This window comes from Saccopteryx leptura, chromosome 3, assembly GCF_036850995.1.
Source record: "Saccopteryx leptura isolate mSacLep1 chromosome 3, mSacLep1_pri_phased_curated, whole genome shotgun sequence".
Classification (NCBI taxonomy): domain Eukaryota; kingdom Metazoa; phylum Chordata; class Mammalia; order Chiroptera; family Emballonuridae; genus Saccopteryx; species Saccopteryx leptura.
The window spans coordinates 174,744,495-174,755,886 of record NC_089505.1 but is presented as its reverse complement, the minus strand read 5'-3'; positions in this window follow the sequence as shown (position 1 = coordinate 174,755,886).

Below are 11,392 nucleotides of genomic sequence, written 5' to 3'. Positions count from 1 at the left end.
GTTGATGAGTATATATTTAGTGGGGGTTTGGGTTGTTGTTTTTTTTTTTTTTTTTTTTTTTTTTTGCATTAGCCTTTTGAATACTCTTCTGAAAAAGTCTATTTATTGCCCTGGCTGGGTTGCTAACTTGGTTGTTTCAATGTACCAAGGTTGTGGGTTTGATCCCTGGTCAGCACACATATAAGAATCAATGAATGAGTGCATAAATAGTTGGAACTACAAATCGGTTTCTCTCTTTCCCTCTCCTGCCCTTTCTCTCTAAAATCAATCAATGATTTATTTTTTTTAAAAGCTTATTTTTGAAATGTTGACTCATCCTGTACAGATTCAGTAATTTTGTCACTCTCCTTGCCATAGGTTTTATAGATACATGGCTCCCTAGTCTTTGTGACCAGGTTCCACGAACTCCGCTGAGGCCTGCCCACCTTTCCCACCCCACCTCACAGCTCTTCTGGTTGTCTGAGGGAGGTTTCTGTTTACTTTTCCATTTCTCGGGTTGAGAAAGATGTCTCAACATGCAATAATATAATGATAAGAGGCACTTACTTTTCCAGGGGCTGTGACCTCCATCGTGTGACCAGGTCTCTTACATATAAGCACAAAAAGGACCCATTGGCCTACCTTATATAATTTGGGGACACAATGCATCCTGCACACCCACTGCTCTTATTCCTTTCCTCTTTAAGGTGTCATGGGCTGTCCTCCCCATGTGCCAGTGAACATTTCACTGTGTTTTTCTGAGTCCCCTCTCCAGAGTGGCCCTGTGAACTGTCTAGGGTAGTAAGACATTCTGCTGCAGTGCCCTTGGGGTTGGCAAGACTTGCTGAAGCAGAATTTGGAAATTGGCCACAAACACACAGCATTTCTCTTGCACCAGGTTCAAACTGGACTCACACCCTGAGTTTTGACAAAGCTGGTTTTCTTCTGAGATTCTGCGATTTATTTTCAATCAGCAACTTTTGTGAAGCACAGAACAGGGCACCATGGAAGACACAAGGGTAACCATGGTGTGGAGGACACCATAGTTATGGGCCTGGACTTTGTACATACCACTCACGCATGGGAGAAAAGACAAAGAAGAGTGAAGTAAAATTATGACAAATACAAAAGAGGAAGTGTAATTGAGGGAATGGGAGAGGGTATCATGAAGTTGGCACTGGGCCTGAGCCTTGAAGTCTGAAGGTTTCAATGTCTAGGCTGAGGCCAGGGTGGTCAAAGTCCTGAACTGTGACAGGGGAATGATAGTAGGAAGGCATTCTCTGGGGTGGAGGTGGGGATTCGGAGTAAAGGGGCCAGAAAGGAGGCTTGAAACCAACCAGGGAAGACATATAGGACCTCAAAACTATCTAAGAGGCTTGTACGTTATTGGCACGAAATTGGTTCCTCAACATCACTGGGCTCCTGGAGATTCAGACTTACTCAGTGGGCACAGGAATCTGCTTTCCTACCAGACAGTGGGGTATTGTGATTTAGAGGTCACAGGCCATACTCTTGTACAACACAGATGAGGTAAAGGGGGGCAGTGAGGAGGCACGTTGTCAGTTTGGGAGCAGGAAGTGACACAACCCAACTCAAGTTGCAGGGTGACAGATGTTGCAGTAGGTACAACATGGGTTGGAGTTGCAGGAGGAGTGAAGGATGAAAGACAAGGTGCTGTGAGGACAACAGGTGTGCTGAGAGCCAGGGGTAGGGCATGAAGAGAGAGAGAGTGATTGTTAGGATGGAAAGTAATAGATCTGACTTGGAAACTTGGGCTAAAGGTACCAAAGGACTGTTTGGTCTGATTGTCTTGTAAAAAGCAGTTGGAATTCATGCTAGAAGCAGTGTCAGTCGGGGACCAGGCTGGGTGCGCACCTATGGGATTCACTGTCAGATACGGAGGCAGCAGAGAATTTACCAACCATCTTCAACACGGTGGATATTGCGGTTAAGAACAGGCTTCTCTATTTGCCTGACTCAAACTTGTAGACATGGGGGCAGGGGGAGGTCAGGAGGAACTAGGTTTCCTCTGACCATGGATGCTGATCACTTCCCTCCAAGAGGTTTCATTCAGCATGGCTTTGGAGCAGCCCCGGGTGGGAACAACCCAAGGTAACTTCCTTTAAGGCCTGCTGCAGGTTACTTTGCCCTGGAAGGAAATTTGGCCATACGCTAGGCCTGTCAGAGCCCATCAGAGCGGACTGGTGCTGGGAGCAGCCAGTGTACAGGTAGGTGTAAGCATGCAAACTTTGGGAAGCTTCCTATGAATACGGCAACTTTTTGGAGGATTGTTCTCCCAAACTGTTTTGCAACATGAAGCTGTTCTGCTCCCGTCTGGAGGAGGGAATCTGGGGGGTCACACATTCAGTCAGGGACCTATTCCTTCAGCCGAGGTGAATTTTGGGGAAGGACAGAGTCTCCACAAAAGCAATAGTGTCACTTTGGATCAGCGTTCGGTGGTATGCTGCAGAGGGGCCAACCTAACATCTGGTCAGTGGCTTATTAAGTGGAACTTTCTTCACTGATTTCTTAGTCGTGTTTTCCTACACCTGGTGCAGTAGTGAAGCGGGCATTCTGGTTTCATTTTAGAGATGAGTGTGTTGACATTGAGGGGTTCTTAGAGGTACCTGATGTCAACAGAACAAGCCAGGCAATAAGGACAGCCCTTGGCTACTTGCTTCATTTTGAAATGAGCCCAGTGTGAGCCATATGGAAACACATGTTCAGTCTCATGCCCCACCCCTCTGACAGATGTCCCCAAACTATGGCCCGCGGGCCGCATGTGGCCCTGAGGCCATTTATCTGGCCCCCCGCTGCACTTCCAGAAGGAGCACCTCTTTCATTGGTGATCAGTGAGATGAGCACTGAATGTGGCAGCCCTCCAACGGTCTGAGGGACAGTGAACTGGCCCCCTACGTAAAAAGTTTGGGGACCCCTGGTCCAGAAGGCTCTCTGCCTTCTGTGCCTGCTCACTGCTGTCCTCTAGGCCTTTACTCAAAGACTCTGGACACTCATACACTCACACTGGCCTAATCTTCCACAGAGCACTTCTTAGATCTTCACAATCAACTTCTGTTACTTGCTGGCATTGTGATTAGCTCATTGCTGCTCACTAGAGTGTGTGCCCCATGAGGTCGGGGGCTCTGACACGTTTGCTCATTGCGTCACCAACACTTAGAACCAGACCTGCACATCTTGGATGCTCAGTAAATGTTTCATAAATAAACAAATATATGAGGGACTAACCATTAAAAAGAGAAAACAAATTCATATCCACTTAACTTGGACTGCGCAAGACAACAAATGAATGGCTGAAAGGAACACACTCTTCTAGCAAGCAATTGGACACTCTTTTTCAAAAATGTTTCCCTTAGCATTTGTTACTGTAAAACTTGGAATTAATTTAAATACTTAATCTTCACTGAACAATTAAATACAACTTGGTACATTCACACCATTGGGAAATTATATTTATGAACGTTTTTGTTAATTGGGAAAAAATACTTTATGAAGTTAAGGGAAAAGAGCAGTATGCAAAATTGCATGCATGATACAATCTTATCTAAGAAAAACACACAAGAGTTAGGGAAAACCCCAGAATGTGTGGTGAGGTCACACCTTATTGGTATAAATTGTTCTCATTTCCATTTTCTTTCTGAAATTTGTACTTTTTTAAAGAAGAAAATATAAAAGTATTAAATTTATTTTTTTTAAGAGCAGAAAATTAGCATACATGAGATGAACTCGTGTAGATTTCTGTTCAATACTATCAAAATGTCTATTGACCTTCACTTTTACTTAATTCCTCAGTCTATGCCAGCCGTCCATTCTTTTTCTTCTTACTTTAAAATTTACTCCTTAAACATGTCATCAGTGTAAGTTGCTCTTATTTTTATATTGGCACCTTTTTCTAGATTGGATTGAAGCTCTTGGCAGGGTGACATAGAACCCCATTGTCAAAATTTAAAGGTGATAATCTGGGCTTGTTATTTCAGGGAAATACAAAGATATATTAGAGCATGGTTCCTGCCTTCAATAAATTTTCAGTTGAGTAGCTTTAGTTCTCTGGTCTTCACCTTAGAGGAACTATTTTTATTCAAACCACCGATGACAGTCTTCTGGCAGAAATCCAAAGGCCTCATTCCTTTTCTGAGCCTCTGGGCCCCTTAGCTTCTCTGTGGAGGCTGACCAGCTCCCCTCTCTGTGCCATCCTCCCTGGTCTAGTCTTCAGGGACATTCCACACCTGTAATCGGCACTTTCACGATCTGTGGGGCATCTCACTGAACTCCTTCCCTCCTACTCAGAATCTCTGGGCCTCAAAATGTTCTTGAGTGAGCTCTGATTATCTGACCAAATACTTAAAAGATGTTTATCTTCATGACACCAATTACTCTCAGAACTTTGGGCCCAGTGGCCTATGTTGCCTTCTTCAAACAAACAAAAACTGTGAAACTCATTGCTGCTTCTCACCTCTACCATGCATAAGTTCCTTTCCTAATGATTCAAGTGCTCTGTCTTTAGAAGAAAAAGGCAGGTCTCTCTTCATCTCAGAATATCCTCCTTACAGCCCCTAATTCAATCATTCAACCACGGTTTCCAACTTCCTCTTTCTGAGCTGATCTAGTATGTCCCATTCATCTTTGATGGGCTGTCCCTTTTCTTAGCACAAAGTTATACCTCAGAATATATGTAATATCTATGGACATGGTTTTAAAAATTAATTATTTAATATTTACACCACTTTATGGAGGTACAGTTGACATGTAAAAGGTGTACATATTTAACACAGATAAGTATACATCTGTGACATGATCATTACTGTCAAGGTTGTAAACATATCCATCACCTCCTCAAATCCCCTCCTGTCTCTTTTATTATTATTTTGTGGCAAGAACACTTACCATAAGATCTACCCCCTCAGCAAAATGTAAGTGTACAGTACTGTATTGCCAGCTATAGGCACATGTTGTACAGTAGGTCTCCAGAGCTATTCATCCTGCATAACTGAAACTTTGGACCCTCTGACCATCACTTCTCCCCCCCACCCCCAGCACCTGGCAGTCACCATTCTACTCTCTGCTTCTATGAATTTGACTCTTTTAGAGTCTACATGTAGTGTTTGTCTTTCTGTATCTGGCTTATCTCACTTAGCATAATGTCTTCCAAGACCTGCCGGGCTACTGAAAATGGCAGGATTTTCTTCCTTTGTAAAGGCTGAATAGTATTGCATTGCATGTATATATCACTCTTTCTTTATTGATTTATTATAGGTATGTTTTCAATCTTTGACTTGTGTATTCCTCTTGTAATGTCCTATTTTCCCTCCACCCTCTTTAAGTTTTAAGGGTCACTTTTTCTTTATTATTTTTCACAGAACTTAAAATAACACTCTGCATAAAAACAGGCAAAATAAAATCAAGAATTAGGCAATTTTTCAAATAAGACTAATTTTTAAAACCTGCTATTGAGAAAAGTAAGTAATTTGAGTTTCTGCTATCCTAACTGTCCATCTACATTGGCCAAATTCAGATGCTCTTCCCCTCAGACTTCATTTATCACTGTAGGCCTCAGAGGCACGTTCTACTTGGCTCTCAAGTTTTCCAAATGATATACAACTCATGTCAGGGTTAAAGAGCATCTCTTGAACCCAACCCTTTTTGTTTTTTAGGAGAGCAGATCACTAGAACCATTGTGATGGTTCCTCAGTCTTTCCTTCCTTGTCTTTCATGCCCTTGATATATTTTTATAGTCACCTTGCAGAAAGTCTCAAAATCTGGATTTGTCTGATGTTTTTTTATCGATTACATTGAGGTGATGAATTTTTGACAGAAACCCCACAGAAATGATACTGCATCCTCCTCCAATAGGTCTTCTTCCTGGTGATGTTACCTTAATCACTTGGTTAAGGTGGCTGCAAAGTTTCTTTACAATAAAGTTACTATTTTTCTCTTTATAATTGATCAATCTCTTGGGGTGACAAGTTCAGACTATGAAAATATCCTGTTTCGTCTCAAAGATTAGCCCAGTGGTTTTCATATCCATCAGTGGATCTTGTCTATAATGATTACTACTTTTTTTGGAGGGTGAGAAGATGTTTTTAGTCCTTTTATTTGTTTTCTAATAATTTTTTATTTTTCAATTACAGTTGACATACAATATTATATTAGTTTCAGGTGTACACCTCAGTAATTAGACATTATATAATTTACTAAGTGAACATTCTGATGTCTCGAACGCATCAGATACCATACATAGTTATAATATTATTTACTATATTCCTTATTTTATAACTTAAATTCTCATGACCATTCTGTAACAACCAATTTGTGTTTCTTAATCACTTCACCTTTTTCACCCAGCCTCCAGTCCCCCTTCCATCTGGTAATCCTCAAAATAGTCTCTATATCTATGAATCTGTTTCTGTTCTACTTGTTTAGTTTTTTAGATTCAATTGTTGATAGATATATATTTATTGCTATTTTATCATCATTTTTTTATACTTTTTTCTTCTTAAAGAAGACACTTTAAAACATTTCATGTACTACTGGTTTGGCAGTGATGCACTCCTTTAGCTTTATGTATTGTTTGCCTATTGGTGATTTTGTATTTTCCTCATTCCTTCCATATTTAACTTGAATTGTTCTGTAAGAAAAAGTTGCCCCTTTCTGTCCCTTATTTATATCACTATGCACTCATGAATATTTTATTCCTTGGATTAGACTCCAGTACTTCTAATTCATGGATTAGAATCCATTATTTTTTTGTAGATCAAATTATTCCAGTTCTGGCCATTGGGAGTTCCTTAAGTCGGCTCTGGGTCCACTTGGCATGTTTCTTTCTTTTTCAAACACTTCTCTATTTTCTGGCCCCACAAGTCTCAGGTTCATCCCATGTTTTCCCTGCTTCAACCCTGAAATCAACAGCTTCTCCATAAAATCTACCCCTCATATTTTAAAATCTCTATTTCACAATCATAATTGCATTGTATTCACACTTTCTGATGGAGACATTAGTCCTAGGAGAGCTGAAGCCTTGCTGGTGTATAGCTATTCCTATGGCACCCAACACAGCACCTGACTCAGCTTAGAAGCTTGCCAGGTGTTCCTAGAGGAACAAGCAGAGATTGGTGCACTCTTTTCTCCTGTGGTGATTTCTAATCATTTAGCAGAGATTTCTGGTGAGTGGTCACAGAAGGCAAAGGTGCGTTTAAAGCAATTCCACCTTCTGCCAGCCTGGGGAGCCTAAAACTAGGAATCAGGTCTCTGTTCTCATTTCTTTAATAATAGTTCTTAAAGAAACAGAATCTGTGCCTGACCTGTGGTAGCGCAGTGGAAAAGTGTCAACCTGGAATGCTGAGGTTGCTGGTTTGAAACCCTGGGCTTGCCTGGTCAAGGCACATATGGGAGCTGATGCTGCCTGTTTTTCTCCCCCTTCTCTCACTCTGTCTCTCTCCTCTCTAAAATGAATAAAATCTTAAAAAAAAAAAACAACCCCCCCCCCCACCAGAATCCAAGAGGGACAAATGTATACCCCATCTAGGTGGGATACAAAACAGAGACTCACGGACATAGATAAAAGCGAAGTGGTTACTGGAGGAAGGGAGTAAAGAGGGACATATGTATGACAACAGAAAATGAGTTGACTTTGGGTGATGGGCACACAATGCAATCATACAATGAAATCAACAGTTCAAATGCTATGGAAACGTTCACCTGTAACCTATTGTACTCTTATTGATCAATGTCACCCCATTCAATTTAATTTCTAAATAAAAGAAGGATAAGAGGAGGAGGGGGAGAGGAGGAAGAGGAAGAGGAAGAGGAAGAGGAAGAGGAAGAAGAAGAAGAAGAAGAAGAAGAAGAAGAAGAAGAAGAAGAAGAAGAAGAAGAAGAAATAATGACTATTTCAAATAGTCAGGAAACAAGGATATGTCATAGAACATCTCAGTAACTGTTTCATCATTAAGCTTGGTACTTAATGTGCAATACAGACATAAATTCTGAAAAATTCACTGACATACCAAATTTATAAACCAATTGAGAACCAGCAAACTGGTAGAAAAATGAAGAGCTGAGTCCCAGAGGAGAGGAAGCAATCTTTCTATGAGATAGGCTCTTCCTGTGAGACAAAAATGGGACAAATTTTTTAAATTGAATTTTATTGGAGTGACACTGGTTAAAAGTATCACTGGAAACTTGAGAGCCAAGTAGAACGTGCCTCTGAGGCCTGCTGTGATAAAATGAAGTCTGAGGGGAAGAGCATCTGAACTTGGCCAATGTAGATGGACAGTTAGGATAGCGGAAACTCAAATTACTTACTTTTCTCAATAGCAGGTTTTAAAAATTAGCCTGATTTGAAAAATTGCCTGAATTCTTGATTTCATTTTGCCTGTCTTTGTGCAGAGCATTATTTTAAGTCCTGTGAAAAATAATAAAGAAAAAGAAAAAGTGACCCTTAAAACTTAAAGGGAGTGGAGGGATAATAGGGCATTACAAGAGGAATACACAAGTCAAAGATTGAAAACATACCTATAATAAATCAATAAAGAAAGAGTGATATATACATGCAATGCAATACTATTCAGCCTTTACAAAGGAAGAAAATCCTGCCATTTTCAGCAGCACGGCAGGTCTTGGAAGACATTATGCTAAGTGAGATAAGCCAGATACAGAAAGACAACCATTACACGTAGACTCTAAAAGACTCTAAAAGAGCCAAATTCATAGAAGCAGAGAGTAGAATGGTGACTGCCAGGTGCTGGGGGTGGGGGGGAGAAGTGATGGTCAGAGGGTCCAAAGTTTCAGTTATGCAGGATGAATAGCTCTGGAGACCTACTGTACAACATGTGCCTATAGCTGGCAATACAGTACTGTACACTTACATTTTGCTAAGGGGGTAGATCTTATGGTAAGTGTTCAACAAAGATGCATTGTGTAAAAGTACACAGGCTTAGAATCACCCAAACCCTGTGCTAAGTGAATAGTCCATTTGATAACACTTATTCCAGGCAGAATGTTGAAAGCTGGAGGTGCTGAGACGGGTAAGACATCACCCTTGGCTTCAAGGAACTCTCAGACACACACACACATGCACACACATGCATGCAAACTGCGCACACAATGCATACTAGTGTGATAAGTATTGCACAAGAAAAATTTTGCAGGATGAAGTTCTGTGGTTTCCACAAGGAATGTTTGGAGGAGCAGGGACGGTTTGGAAATGAGGAGCTGAGTCCTGGAGGAGAGGGAGCTGTCTTCTTATGAGACAGGCTCCTCCTATGAGAGAACAGAGGGACAAATTTTTTTAAATTTAATTTTATTCGGGTGAAATTGTATTTGTAATGCTTTGTGTCTAATGGAAAAAATAAGCTGTCAATTCTTACAGAGGGAACTGGAGTATATGTTTTATTGTACTTTGTATACTTTGTATTTCATTTTTTAAAAAGCTGGTAAAATTTAAGACTCCAGGTGGCTGACAGCCTTGCTCCACAACCCAACCCCAGAATCCAGAATAGAATCCAGTTCAGAACCCAGAACTCTTCCTCGTCATCTCTTCTGGTTACATGAGAGCTCACCAAGGGTGGGTCAGGCACTAATCCTGAAGCTGCCATGTAGTCCTGACCATTCAGTGCAAGTCACCATTGTCGGGGCCCAGAATCTGTGCTCTCTGGGTTCCTGGTGGACAGAGCTGGAAGTTGTGGGAGAGCAGGAACTTGGGGGAGCCTTTCTGCCTCAGCCCCACAGTGCCTGTACTCTCATAAAGCATGGAAGAAGGCCTGGCACATTCCTACCTGCAGCATTTGCAACTATGTGACTGTGCGATCTCCCGACAGTCTGAGAATGGGAATATCAATATTCACCTGACCCTGAATGGCATAAGGATGTTAAAACTCTAAGCAAGGGTTTTAACCTCCCTTGAGGGTGGCCTGGGAAGGAGGAAGTGGTTGGTGCCATTGTCTTTAGTGATCAATCCTGCTCTTTGTGATGAAGTAAAAATGAAATAAATCTCCTTTCCTTTCAGGACCAATGAAAAGAGCATGTTTTTCCTTAGACAATATTATGGGGTTAAAAAAAACTTCTGTCAAGATGCTTTGTGTTCTTTGGTAGAAGACATGGTACATAAATACAAAGAACATGTCCTCTCAGTTTGAGGTGCAGGAGCCCAGAGTCTGGAAAGTTGGACAGCTTGATGACATTTTGCCATTTAAAACCAACATCAATTTTCTCCACTGGTTGCACTTTAGATCATTGTGTGTCTCCAAAGATTACAGGATAAATATTTCCCAAGTGCCATTTAAAAAATAATGGTAATTGAAATCCTTTTATTTACAAAATAAAATGCCTCCAAAGAAGACCTTAAGAATATGAAAGAGTTTACAAGTCAGGCTTAGAAAAGCGGAGGTACTGGGGCCTGGAGGGGCCATTGAGGTACTGCCCAACTCTGTTCAGGGAATGCAGGTTTGGGCTAAAGTTCCACAAAGTAATAGTTCCCTACTGAACTGAGAGTCTCCTGCTCCAAGATCTTTTTTAGGTTTCCACTGGCAGCAACCACTTCCTATTAGGGAAGAACAGACAGTCATTCTTAAGGGAACAAGAAGGGACAACAAGCAGCACACTGGGAGTTGCACCCATTAGTCAGTCTGGAGAGAGAGGATGAACAGGAAGATAATTTTCAAAACACTTACCTTCTCTGTATGCCTCCCACTTTTGAATATCAAAATACTTATCCTAGAAGAGTTTGTTTTTAAAAGAAAGAGTGAAAAGTGATGTTCATTCATTAATTGCCTGGTGGAAAAGGTGGGGAAGAAAAGAGAAAGAGAGGGAGGGAAGAAAAGAGAGAGAGAGAGAGAGAGACAGAGAGAGAGACTTAAATGAAAAGCCATAATCCACCATTCTGTTCTGTTGTATGAAGTACAGTTTAACTTGGTATTTCTAGAGGGTAAATATGCAGAACCTTTGATTCAGGATGGAAGTTCTGGATAATGATCTTAAGGAGAAAAATCACTTAGACTGGCAGAAATGTGTTTCAGGAGGGTGTTCATTGGAGGTTGTATACCTTGCACTCCCTGACTTCCTTACATGAAAATTAACTTTCTTTCCCTTCCCACTAGCATTCACATCTGTCTTATTTTCCAATGTATCCCTGGACCTAGAAGATTGAATGATGTAGAGTAGGTGGTCAGTTAATATATGTTGAGTAAATGACTAATGCTGAAAAAAATTGATTCTAATCTCAATGTCCAAAAAAAAAAAAAAAAAAGAGAGAGAGCATATCTTCCCAGAAACACATGGATGGAAATAAGGAGGTCAAGCAGAAGATCCTGGAGTGTTTCTGAATGGAGGGTGATGCTCAGAGAGGTGACAGAACTTCAGGTGAGGCAAGAGTAAGCCGGTCTCCTCTGTAGAATGGAAG